Source organism: Salvia splendens, chromosome 3 (assembly GCF_004379255.2).
Source record: "Salvia splendens isolate huo1 chromosome 3, SspV2, whole genome shotgun sequence".
NCBI classification, from domain to species: Eukaryota; Viridiplantae; Streptophyta; class Magnoliopsida; order Lamiales; family Lamiaceae; genus Salvia; species Salvia splendens.
In genome coordinates this window covers 1988276-2000996 of record NC_056034.1, presented here as the reverse complement: position 1 = coordinate 2000996, position 12721 = coordinate 1988276, and the positions used below count along the sequence as shown (strand labels likewise).

Below are 12721 nucleotides of genomic sequence, written 5' to 3'. Positions count from 1 at the left end.
TTTCCTAGTTTTAGGATTCTTATATATTTAATGCAATATAGTATAGTTTTATTATTATTATCATCATTATTATTATTTACAATGTTTTAAAAATAATTTAAAAGTATAAACCATACTTAATTTCAGGATAATAAATAACTATAATTCAAATTATCATAATTATAACTATATTATTAATATTTATATTTAATTTTTATTATCTTAATAATAATAATGTATTAAATAATTAAATATAATTAAAATTATATAATAATATAATAATTATTACTTTATAAATTAGTAATTAACAATAAAATTGTAGTAAAATTTTAAATTATAAAATTTATTTATTATTATATTATTATATATTATGATGTATAATCCATATTTAAACTATCCATCGTAATAATAAATAAAATAATATAATTATTATCATTTGTAATTAATAATTTATTAAATAATATGTATTATTATTTTTTATAAATAAAAAATGATAAGTAAATTTTTAGTTTAGTGTTCAAATCAAATATAAACTTTAAAATCTTGATATTTTCCAAACACGAGAAAGTAAATATATTGGGAATCATATTCGCGGGATTCATTTTTCTAGGAATCATTTTCCTTGCCAACTTTACTTTCCCGCCAACCAAACATGGCCTAAAGGAATGATTTTTGGCCTACCATCCAATTTGTCGCATTTGTGATCTTTCCCAATATCATATCCATAGATTAGCAATATAGTAATTATTTTCAATTTAACTCTTGAAAATATCATGTGACGATATTAGCCAAAGTTAAGCCGATAAGAGTGAGTATTAATTAGAGATCAACAAATTGGGAGTTCAATGTATTAAAACCGAGGCTTGATAAGTATCCTTAGAAAAGAAAGTAGGTCACCAACCAATACAAAAATTCGGAAAACAAAATCAAAACACATTTTTTAAGGATTGCCCTTCACATTGTCCACTTCAACAATTTCATCAAGAATTCTTGTTTTGCTTTTAAGATTACTAAATTAAGCTATACATGTATGAAGTATATGATTTAAGAACTTTAGATAGTGAAAATATAGGATAAATTTATTTTAATTTAAAGTATACAAATGGCCAATTTATAAAAAAGTATATAAATGGCCCATACACAAGGTTAAGAGCCTTGTGCTCTACCAAAGCTAGACGGGCTTTTGTTTATGTTGGTAACGTATTAATAATATATATGAATATAAAATTATCAATACATAGTAGTATTATCAAACTGACAAGCTAATGGTTCAAAGTTTTCATATGTTTAAAGCGATTAAATAGATATATACATTTAAAACCGGAAGAAGAAATCAATTGATAATCTTTGTTGTCCATTTTAATGGCTCAAAGTGTTAATGAAATACATTCATTAGTGTAATCAAATTATCTATTCTATTATCAACACTAAACCCTCTAAGTAATACTATATCACAATTACTCCCTCCGTTCCATAGTAATGAAAACGTTTCTTTTCGGCACGAATATTAAGAAAAATTGTGTTAGGTGAGTTAAGTAAAGACAGACAGATGAAGAGAGAAATATATGGGCTTGTCAATAAAGAGGCTAATGGGCTACAATTCTACTCATTTTGTATTTTCAGCCCAATTAAGTTGAATCTAATTGAACCATATCCGGGTCAGTTTTACTTGGGCCGACCGAAAACCGGCCCATTAAAAACGAGACGGATAATGTATTCCGACTTTGGCCATTGCCGTTTATTCATCATCTCCTTGCTGCTATCAACATGATGCGCGATGAAAGAACAGAGGTATTTCACTTGAAAACCTTCAATAGCCTCTCCTCGCTGTTAATTGTTGTCAGTAATACTTAAAATAGGCACAGATTAACAGTTTTTATCATATGTGAGTTGAAGTTCTTTTATGAAATATTATCTGCCCAGTCTTTTATTTCTGCTTTTTAGTTTTCATCAGGGATGGTTCCATGATTGTGAAATTTTTTATGTACTCGTGACAGATTACCAATGATGATTTGTTACAAGAGCTGCACAAATAGAAGAAAGAGGAATGCTTGATAATAGAGGAAACAGCCCCGAGATCTGGAAAATGAAGCTGCAATGGCCATAGTTGCTGTCAATTTCCCGTATCTTAGATATATCTATCGAGTTTGTATGTTCTGATCTTTCAGTTTCAGTTTCAGCTTCAGTTTGTATGATCTTTCGAGTTTCTGTTTCAGTTTCAGTTTCAGTTTCAGTTTCAGTTTCAGTTTCAGCTGCAATGCTCGATCTGCTGCACGAACCTTAGTTCTTGGTGGTCTTTCTGAGAAGCATTTTGGCTTGAACAGTTTCTGGATAGAGATAGATTTTTTTTATTGCCCAACACTTTATTTTCTCAATTGTGTTTTAGCAGTTCCACTTTTGGTTTGAATCAGTACTCTGATTGGACCATATTGTGATTGTGTACATAATATCTTATTGGTAGGTATGATAATCTTTGGTTAATTATGTAATCCACTCTTTTCCAACACCCTAAACATAGTACTAGATCATAAGATAAAAAAGACATTGGTTTGAAGTAATTAATCTTATATAATTTGATCACCAGTAGAATAAACAATTTGTATCCATAATGATACAATTATTAAATGAAGTTTGAAATATATTATAGGAGCATCAGCCTTGACAATAAGTAAATATGAATGAAGCTCTACTGGTAGCCACGTCTGGGTGTTGGCAAGCGGAACTGTTTTTTAAGTCATCAACAATTGCATAGTAGCAATCAGAATCTAACCTCTTATAAAAAAGGATATTACAACAAATAATCTCAGGGTAATCACTAATATCGTTGCAGATCTCTTTCAGCAGCCCAAATTTACAATTATCATCCCAAATCTTGTAGCACTCTTTCAGATCGACACTCATTACAACCAAACTACTTATCATAATCACCATCATCATGACTGAGTTTTGAGGACTCATGCTTCTAAGATAATATGTATAATAACCCTAGTTACAACGTCTTGCTTTTATAGATGTCATATCCCTCACTTTATTCATTTCATTACTTGTAACCTATCTATTTAATAGTAGTATATATTGTCACCAACAATTAAATTGTGGAGTAATTAAGAAGTTGAATTTAACCCTAAGTTACAACATTTTGCTTTACAGCATCCTCATCCATGCTCTTGCCTAAGAACATGGAAGTGGGCCTGGACCTACTTTTATTTATTTTTTACTCTCTGCTCTTCCCCAAGAGCACAACACCCACATTCATGCTCTTCCACAAGGACATGCTCACGAGTCCTACCATTCTGTTATTCAATTTAAATAAAACCTTTCTACAATATTAAAATGCATTAAAAATACCCGGAATACTATTACAAATTACAAAAAAAATTAAAAGTACATAATTAGAATCCTAAAAATTAAAAATTACATAATTAAAGTCCTAAAAATTAAAAATTACATAATTAAAATCCTAAAAAATAAAAATTACATAATTAAAAATACTCCCGTGGAAGACTAGTCCTCCGGCCCCATCCCCAATGTTTTTCGGAGACCTCATATCATTGTCAAATGTGAATCAAGTTGCTCGGGAGTCATCCGAGACTTATCGGCCAAATTGAGTTGAGCCAAAAGGGTCCACAATGAGTTGGTGGGGGTTGAGGTGGCACAAAGGGAGCGGGAGCGGGGGCTGATGGAGTCTCGGCGCGACGGCGGTTGACCGTCGCCTTCTTCCTTCCTTGCGGCAGGCGTTGGGAACTACCCGTGCCGGTGTCAGGGCTACCCAAGTTAGCTTCGGCAAGTTGGCTAGCCACCTCATCGGAGGCGCCGTCAAATAGGGATAACGACCTTAACCGTTTGCTGGAGGAGGGCGATAAGCCTACCTTATACTTCGGATTTCTACGAACCTGCTGCCAATCGCTGAGGTTCTTGAATGGTTTGTAATGCATGGAATGGTAGGTCGACATGGTGGCCGTGATGATGTCGGCCCCGCTCATGTCGCTCCCGATCCTTGTTCGAGTGTCCACCCGTATCGCCTATTGGTGGCATCTTGCTCGTCCACCGGATAAGGCCGGTAGCCACCCGAAATTTGAGAACCTTGGGTTTGAGGAGGGGTCGAGAATTCCATATCCGCATGAGGGAATGGTGTTGGGTTGAACCATTCGTGGTTCCATCCGCGGGAGTCGGAGGGGTGATCGCCGAAGCCGGACATTTTTTTTGCAAGAGTGAAAAGATTGAGAATTGAAGAGAATTGTATAGTGTGATGTGAAATTTTTTGTGTGGAAATGAGGGTATATATAGATGAAAAATGTGATTTTTGGGGAAAAAACGAAAAATAAAGTAAAAGTGGAGAGAAAACGGATATAATATATTGGGAAGTGGGAAAATATATATTTTTAATTTAAAAACAATTTTTAAATTAAATTTGAATTTAAAAAAATAGAAAAAGCCAACGGCATTGCGGTTGGCTAATAGAATGCTGTCATGTCGCCCTGCGGCACGGACGTGCTCGATATATCGAGCAGCGTCGTGCCGTCGGCGCGAGCACAGCAGCAGGCGGACACGAGTGTGTCGCGCTGTCGGCACGGACGCTGTCGGCACGGACGCCGTCCGCCCCATCGAGCAGCGATGGGATGCTCTTAATAGATGACATCACCCACTTAATTCATTTCATAACTCGTAACCTACATTATCACCATCAATTAACTTGTAAAATCTATAAGTCGAATTTAACCAACCATCAATTAACTTGTAATTAAGAAGCCGAATTTAACCGAAAACTTTAACACTTCATTCATAATTGAAATTAGAAATTCAAATTCACAAGTATCAATTCATGGCATCTAATGATGAATATAATCCCTACACTTTTTTCTCCAAAGTAGGTTTGTCGTCGAAGCCAGTGCAGTTCCGTGGCAAGTCATTGAGCATGTCCATCTCCTGGAACTCGCTCCGGTCGAAAAACCAATCTCCCACGGCCTGTGCTATCGTCTGAAAAATACATTTCATATTAAATTAGTAGTGTGCGACCAAACAATTTGTGTGGCAGATACTTTATATTGTTTCACTTACTTTGTTAGCAAGTTCTTTTCCAACAAACAATGAGCATGTCGAACCGCGTATGTATTCCATATGGCATGTTGGTAGCAACTATGTACAAAATAGCCTCTCCTTGAGGAGCTATTCGCAATTGTACTTTTCAGCTTATTTATGAATGTGTATCTAAAATCTAACAAAAATATTATGAGAGATAGATTAATATTAAATAGAGTCAAAATTAGTAATAATATTGTATATACCTTTCATGATTTTTATCTCACTCCAATTGCAAAATATCAAGTTTACAATGTAAAAAGAGTAGGATTCATGAGAATTTACAATGATTACTATATATATAGTCTTAAGCATGAAGGGAACTGCGGAATTTAATTATTTTAGGAAACCAATTTAAGTACTTTGAAATGTTGTGCTATAAATTTGACTTCTCAATTCCCATAATTCATTTAAAAGGTTCCTGACATATTTTGGCTGAAAATAATTGATTTTGTTGTCATTTCAAAATCATTTATCACTGATTATTTTTACATTTGAAGTCAATGAATAAATGATTGATCAAACAAAAGTCTCTTTTCACATTGCTTATACTCATATAGGTGAATGTGCGGTGAAAATTCCCTGATTTTAGCAAGGATTTTGTGTATTATGTGAGCATTGTTTGGATATGTTTTGTGTTGTGATATCAATTTTTTGCTAAAATCAATAGATGAATCTCATGATATTATTGTAATTTTGTTGTTTATTAATTGTGTTTTGTTTTGATTATAAGTACTATGTTTTTATTTTGGTATGCTGTATTGATTTGTTTGGATTGTCATCATTCTTGATAGGTTCTGCTTAATTATCAGTTTCTAGCTTCGAATATTTTACACTCACTATAAAAGAAAAGGTGTGAGGTAGCTCTAGTTTCTAAAATATTAATGAAGTCCTAATAAATAAATAGAGTAATGAAATTTGAAATGCAATGAAATACTATCTAGTAGTAGATTGCAGTAGTGAGTGGTCATAATTTCATATTGTCACAGTTCTAAAAAATCAATAGCTTTTGAAGTGGGAAATTGGTGCAATACAATGCAATCTATTAAAGTTGCTTTTCCTAAAAGCTTCATTTTTTAAAAATCTAACTCCTTTTAATTTTGTCTATTAACTCCACACCTTCCACTCCAGTCCCCTAGCTACAATAATTACTCCACTAATCTTGAATTACAGTCTAGTTTAATTAAATTCCTTATCAACTCTTTCTGAAGTTTAAATCCTCAATTACGATTTTATTATTTAAAAAATGTAAATATTATCTAACACAATAATTATTGATGATAGAAAGATGACATGAATGAAATAGAAAGATGACTGATTTAATTTAATAACAAAAATGTAGTACTCCATTAATAGGTGGTATGTCCATACTGTAAAAAGTTAATAATGATTAATATTTAATAATTGAAACGACAAACTTCAGACGAAATATCATTTTATCAATAATATCTTGTTAATTTTGTAATTAATAATTGTGATAGCTAAGTTGATCGTGAGATATACCGACACGTAGACATTCGAATGCGTGTTTAGTATATATGTGAGTAATTAACTATGAAATTATGAATGTCAAAATCAATAGCAAATATTTAAAGGTGGATTGATGTGACTTCATTCAATAGGTTAAAGTATATACTTTTTTTTTCAAATAATTACAGGTGTATGCATAGTGGCGTACAGATTTTAGTAATTAGGTTTTGATCAATTTAATTGCTACATTAAATAGAGAGATTAAACAAAAAAAATAAAGCTATGTAGCAATCGGGGGCGAATTTAAAACTTTTTCATGATCGTAGCCTGAATTTAGAACTTTTTTTTTTTTTAAAAAAAATAGTAAAATGATATCGCTTTGGTTTTTTTTTCAAATATACCTTTTATTATAGTAAAAAAATATTTCTTCTTTCGTTCGTTCACTTCAAGCTGCAAACTACTCAATAAATCTACTTCCAAAATAATGTTATTGTTCCGCCAATTGTGGCCAGACTATAAAAAGTTTAATTAAATTTAAATAATACTAGTAACTATTTAGTTGAGCTAAAATTCTTACTAAATTACTAAAAAATAAATTAATTTTATTTAAATCTATTTTATAACAAGTTATATTGTGGTTAAATAATGACACTCTAGACAAATGCAAAGCAAAGTCTATGAAAATTGAAAAGTTACCCAAAGAAAAGTAAGAAAAAGTTGGAGTGTTGGTGGGGGTTAGTGCTCAATTATTGAACTCTTAGAATGCACAAATTAAAAGTCTTACTTTCATTGCTTTTATTATATTTTATTTTATGAATATACACAGACAACCAAGTATACTTCATGCTTCCTCAGATTTCCTATGCCTATTACTTCCGAATATTCATGATTTGTAATAAAACGTTTTTTAATCTTGACAAAACCATTAATAATTGGAGTTTCTAGTAGATGATATATGAATGGTATATACATTTAAATTATCGAAAATACCAATTGACGTAGTTAAGAATTTTGATTTAATTATTAATTTTTTTCTATTTATGATTATCGTTTACTGGATTTATTGGAAAGAAACTTTTGTGGGTTGTACTTTGATTCATCACAAATGGGATAATTGTACATTATGCAATGCAACCAAACAAAATTCAAATAATTCAAAAATTGTGCATATGCAACAACACATTTTGCATATCCTCTTATATAAAAATCAACCACACCCTAATTAATTGAACATACGGAAAGTACTGTAAATATCAATACTCTATATCCACTTAGTATATAATTGATCCACTACATTGAATTGTTAAGTTTAATTTATCCACAAATCTTAAACATTAGCACAAAAGTTTGTCACCTTTATTAGCAATATCTTAACATCAATTGATGCATTATTATCTGCAATAGTGTGGTAAATTAAAGTTGGTCGTCTGCTAAGATTTACATATTAAATCATTAAATGTTGCATTTGGATTTAAGAATTTAAAGAAGATATATATATATATAGTACTACAATATATATCAAATATATATATGTTAACGTGTTCATTTTTTCGATAGGAATAAACACTTCAACTAATCGATTCACTCAATGCATCATCCATTGAGTGTGATATCTCAATCATTGGTTATCGATCACGTTGAGATGGAGAAGTTGGGACACTAGTCTTTAATCCATGAACAACATTGAACCATTTCATATTTTTAATCTATTAGTACTACTAGCTAATAAATTTGAACCACAAACTCTAGTAGTGGATGAGTGTGTGATCGACTATCGATTCACATCTATGCATATTATGTCATGTAAATTGACGTTGTAACACATGATTTATGTCAATTGTCCAAAAACATAAATCATAGTAACATCATTATCAATTGGAATTATATTTAAAGGTTGGTCAAATTGAAACTCACTTAAATACCTCCCAACACATTTTATTGTGACCCTCAATAATGGAATCTTACAAGACCTAAAATTTTAATACTAATAATGGAGTAATAAGCTAGTTTTGCTTTTTATTGCTCTATTTGCTTTACTAAAGCTGATAAAGGGCTTTTTATTTTATTTTACTAGTGATGTTTAGACTTAAGTCCCACACACTTCCACTTGTACCTTAAAATAGGGGCACTTTCTTTTTGGATTTATGTTTCATGGGCAGAAATTATTAGTTTTGCACTAATTTGTGTATTTATTTGTTTTTTTTCATAAAGGAAATACATTGATTTAAAGAGAACTTTATTTTTTATTTTCGAAGTTGTATATACTTTCTTTTGGACAACTGACCCAAATTTTAAGCCCAGATATACTGCTGGGTCAGTCATTTTTTTCGGTTTCAGCCCAGATATACTGTTGGGTCAGTTAAATTTGGCCCACAGTCGGTGACCCGCTCTGATACCATGATAGAAATCCATGGGTTCCATCCTAAAACCAATTGGTGATAGGAGGAGTGACCCATGAGATTTATATACTAGTTTCAGTTTTCTTTTGACACCGATATAGGATAGTTATATGTTATTTTTCTAGTTTCAATTGCCAACATATTTATTTATTTTTCGAAATGGGTTTGATAGTGTCTAATTGCGATTAATAGGATAGGAATGTTGATCGTCGATGAATTGGACATTGCTCTTTGAAATACCGGTCATGTAAATCCCACAATGAAAACAAAAATATACCACACAAATTGACTAATTTAATTCATGATATAAATCAGCACAAAAATGCAAAATAAAATATGAAACATGCATTATTTTGCAAATTGAGTTGTTTGTCTATAATATTGGGAATATAACACGAAATGATGATAATCCTCTTGACGAATTATCATCTAGTTCTAGTCCCTCCAATGTCTTCAGAAACAGTACATTCTAAAAATCTGAAATCAAATTCAAATATTATGCAAGACAAGATTAATAGAAAACTTAAGATTTAATAACTAATATGTATAACTGAAGATTGAAATACAAAGAATTTTGATTACCCATCATGAGATGTAGTCGATCAATACTCACAGAAATATATATGGGCTTGTCAATAAAGAGGCTAATGGGCTACAATTCTACTCATTTTGTATTTTTAGCCCAATTAAATTGAATCTAATAGGACCATATCCGGGTCAGTTTTACTTGGGCCGACCCCTTCAATGAAACCGGCCCATTAAAAGGAGACGGATAATGTTTTCCGACTTTGGCCATTGCCGTTTATTCATCATCCCCTTGCCTTCTGCTTTTAGTTTTCTCCCTTACTAAAAAATTCTGATTCTCCGATTCTAATCTGAGCTTTGCTAATGTTCGATTGATTGTTTCCCTTCATGCGATTACCTCCAACACATTCTCTGCTTCTATCGCTTCCCGCCCAAAGCGCCATAAATAATCGAGAACCCTAATTCCAATTTTACAGATAATGCAGAGGCGGAGTCGAAGAAATCGAAGAGAGCTCCAGTGGAATTAGTCAAGTATCGTGGTCTTTCCTTACTACTCCAAAGTCCATCGGCCATGAGATGAGTAATACTATAATGTATCTGCAATGGTCTTTATATCTAACTCTGCAATTCCAATTCCAGTGTATCTCTATGATTTATTAAAGTGTTATATGCGTTTGGCTTGTTTTTAGCTAGGATGTAACATAGTAGTATATGGAATTTCCAGGATGCTATAATCTTATGTGTATAGGTTCAGGGTTTAGGATTTAACATACTACATGATCATATATAAATATAGTAGTATAAGGTATAATCCACCCCCTCTGTATTCCTGGGGATCATCAATTAAAGACTCTCAAAACAACTTTAAACACTGGTTCTTCTGTTTTAAGCCATACCCCGGGAACAGAGGTATGGTCTTATATTCTCAATTGGTAATGCACGATTGAAGGCCGAGCGAGCAGCTCCGTCCTGAGTTTGTTCTTGAATAATATTCTCAATTGTGTTTTAGAAGTTCCTCAGTACTCTGATTGGACCATATTGTGATTGTGTACATAATATATCTTATTGGTAGGTATGATACTCTTTGGTTGATTATGTAATCCACTCTTTTCCAACACCGAAAACATATTACTAGTAGATCATAAGATAAAAAGACATTGGTTTGTTTTAAGTAATTAATCTTATATAATTTGATCATCAATATTATAAACAATTTGTATCCATAATAATACAATTATTATTTAAATGAAGTTAGAAATATATTATAGGAGTATATTATCATCAGCCTTGACAATGCTTGAGTATGTCTGTAGCTCTAGCGGTAGCCCCGTCTGGGTGTTGGCAAGGGTAATTGTTTTTTAAGTCATCAACAATTGCATAGTAGCAATCCCAACTCATCACCACATCATCAAGGAAAGAACAACAAATACCCTGAGGGTAATCATCAAATCTAGTATAGTTGCAGATCTCTTTCAGCAGCGAAAATTTACAATCATCATTCCAAATCTTGTAGCACTCTTTCACATCCACGCTTACCGAATCACTCATTACAACCATACTACTTATCATAATCACCATCACCATCACCATGATTGAGTTTTGAGGACTCATGCTTCTAAGATACTATAATATCCATACAACCATCCCATCTTGCTTTTATACATCTCATATCACCCACCTACTTCATTCATTTCATAACTCGTAACCTACATTATCAGTTAATAAGCTCAAATTTAACCAACCATCAATTAAATTGTAATTAAGAAGCTGAACTTAACCGAAAATTTTAAGCCTTCGTTCATAACTGAAAATAGAAATTTAAATTCACATGCTGTCAATTCTTGGCATCTAATGATGAATATAATAATCGATACACTTTTTCTCCAAAATAGGTTGGTCGTCGCCAGTGCAGTTCCGTGGCAAGTTGTTGACCATATCCATCTCTTGGAATTCGCTCCGTTCGAAATACCAGTCTCCCACGGCTTCTGCTATATTCTGAAAAATACACTTCATATTAAATTAGTAGTGTGTGACCAAACAATTTGTGTGACAGATACTTTATATAGTTTCACTTACTTTGTTAGCAAGTCCGTTTCCAACAATCAATGAGCATGTCGAACCGCTTATGTCTTCCATATGGCCATGTCGGTAGCAGCTATGTAACATAGTATATGGAATTTCCAGGATGCTATAATGAGGTAATCTTATGTGTATAGGTTCAGGGTTTAGGATTTAACATACTACATGATCATATATATATAAGGTATAATCCACCCCCTCTGTATTCCTGGGGATCATCAATTAAAGACTCTCAAAACAAATTTAAACTCTGGTTCTTCTGTTTTAGGCCATACCTCTATTCCCAGCAGCCGGGAACAGAGGTATGGCCTTATATTCTCAATTGGTAACGCATGATTGAAGGCCGAGCTTCGTCCCTTAGAATGCAAACGAGCAGCCCCGGCCTGAGTTTGTTCTTGAATCCGGCCAACACTTAATATTCTCAATTGTGTTTTAGCAGTTCTCTTTTGGTTTGAAATCAGTATTGTGATTGTATACATAATATGTTATGGTAGGTATGATAATCTTTGGTCACGTAATCCACTCTTTTCCAACAACGAAAACATAGTAGTAGTAGATCATAAGATAAAAAGACATTGGTTTGTTTTAAGTAATTAATCTTATACTCCCTCCGTCCCGGACTACTTGCACTTATTTCCTTTCTGGGCGTCCCAAATTATTTGCACTTTTCCATTTGTAGTAAAAATTATCATCTATAGCAGCAATCGTTGACTTTGCTATACACTCATTCCTTAATCTCCGTACCGAAAAGGAAATGTGCGAGTAGCCCGGGACGGAGGGAGTATAATATGATCACCAATAGAATAAAGTAAACAATTTGTATCCATAATAATACAATTATTATTAAAAATGAAGTTAGAAAGGAGTATGATCAGCCTTGACAATGAGTAAGTATGGTTGTAGCTCTAGCGGTAGCGCCGTCAGGGTGTTGGCAAGGGTAATTGTTTTTTAAGTCATCAACAATTGCATAGTAGCAATCCCAACTCATCTCCACACCATCAAGGAGAAGACAACAAATACCCTGAGGATAATCATTAAAACTATTATAGTTGCAGATCTCTTTCAGCAGCCCAAATTTACAATCGTCATCCCAAATCTTGTAGCACTCTTTCACATCCACGCTTACTGAATCACTCATTACAACCATACTACTTATCATAATCACCATCACCATGATTGAGTTTTTAGGA

General features: G+C 32.7%; 2 long non-coding RNA genes across 2 annotated transcripts; one reads left to right on the top strand and one right to left on the bottom strand.

Annotated features, from left to right (window-relative positions):
* Positions 1–1715: 1715 nt before the first annotated feature.
* LOC121793965 lies at positions 1716–2468 on the top strand. The gene is made up of 2 exons (XR_006049203.1): positions 1716–1770; positions 1977–2468. It is a non-coding gene; the product is annotated as an uncharacterized LOC121793965 (long non-coding RNA).
* An 8759-nt stretch (positions 2469–11227) lies between these two features.
* LOC121794272 lies at positions 11228–11635 on the bottom strand. Its single transcript, XR_006049258.1, has 2 exons — positions 11529–11635; positions 11228–11447 (listed from the first exon to the last, which is right to left on the bottom strand). It is a non-coding gene; the product is annotated as an uncharacterized LOC121794272 (long non-coding RNA).
* Positions 11636–12721: the final 1086 nt, after the last annotated feature.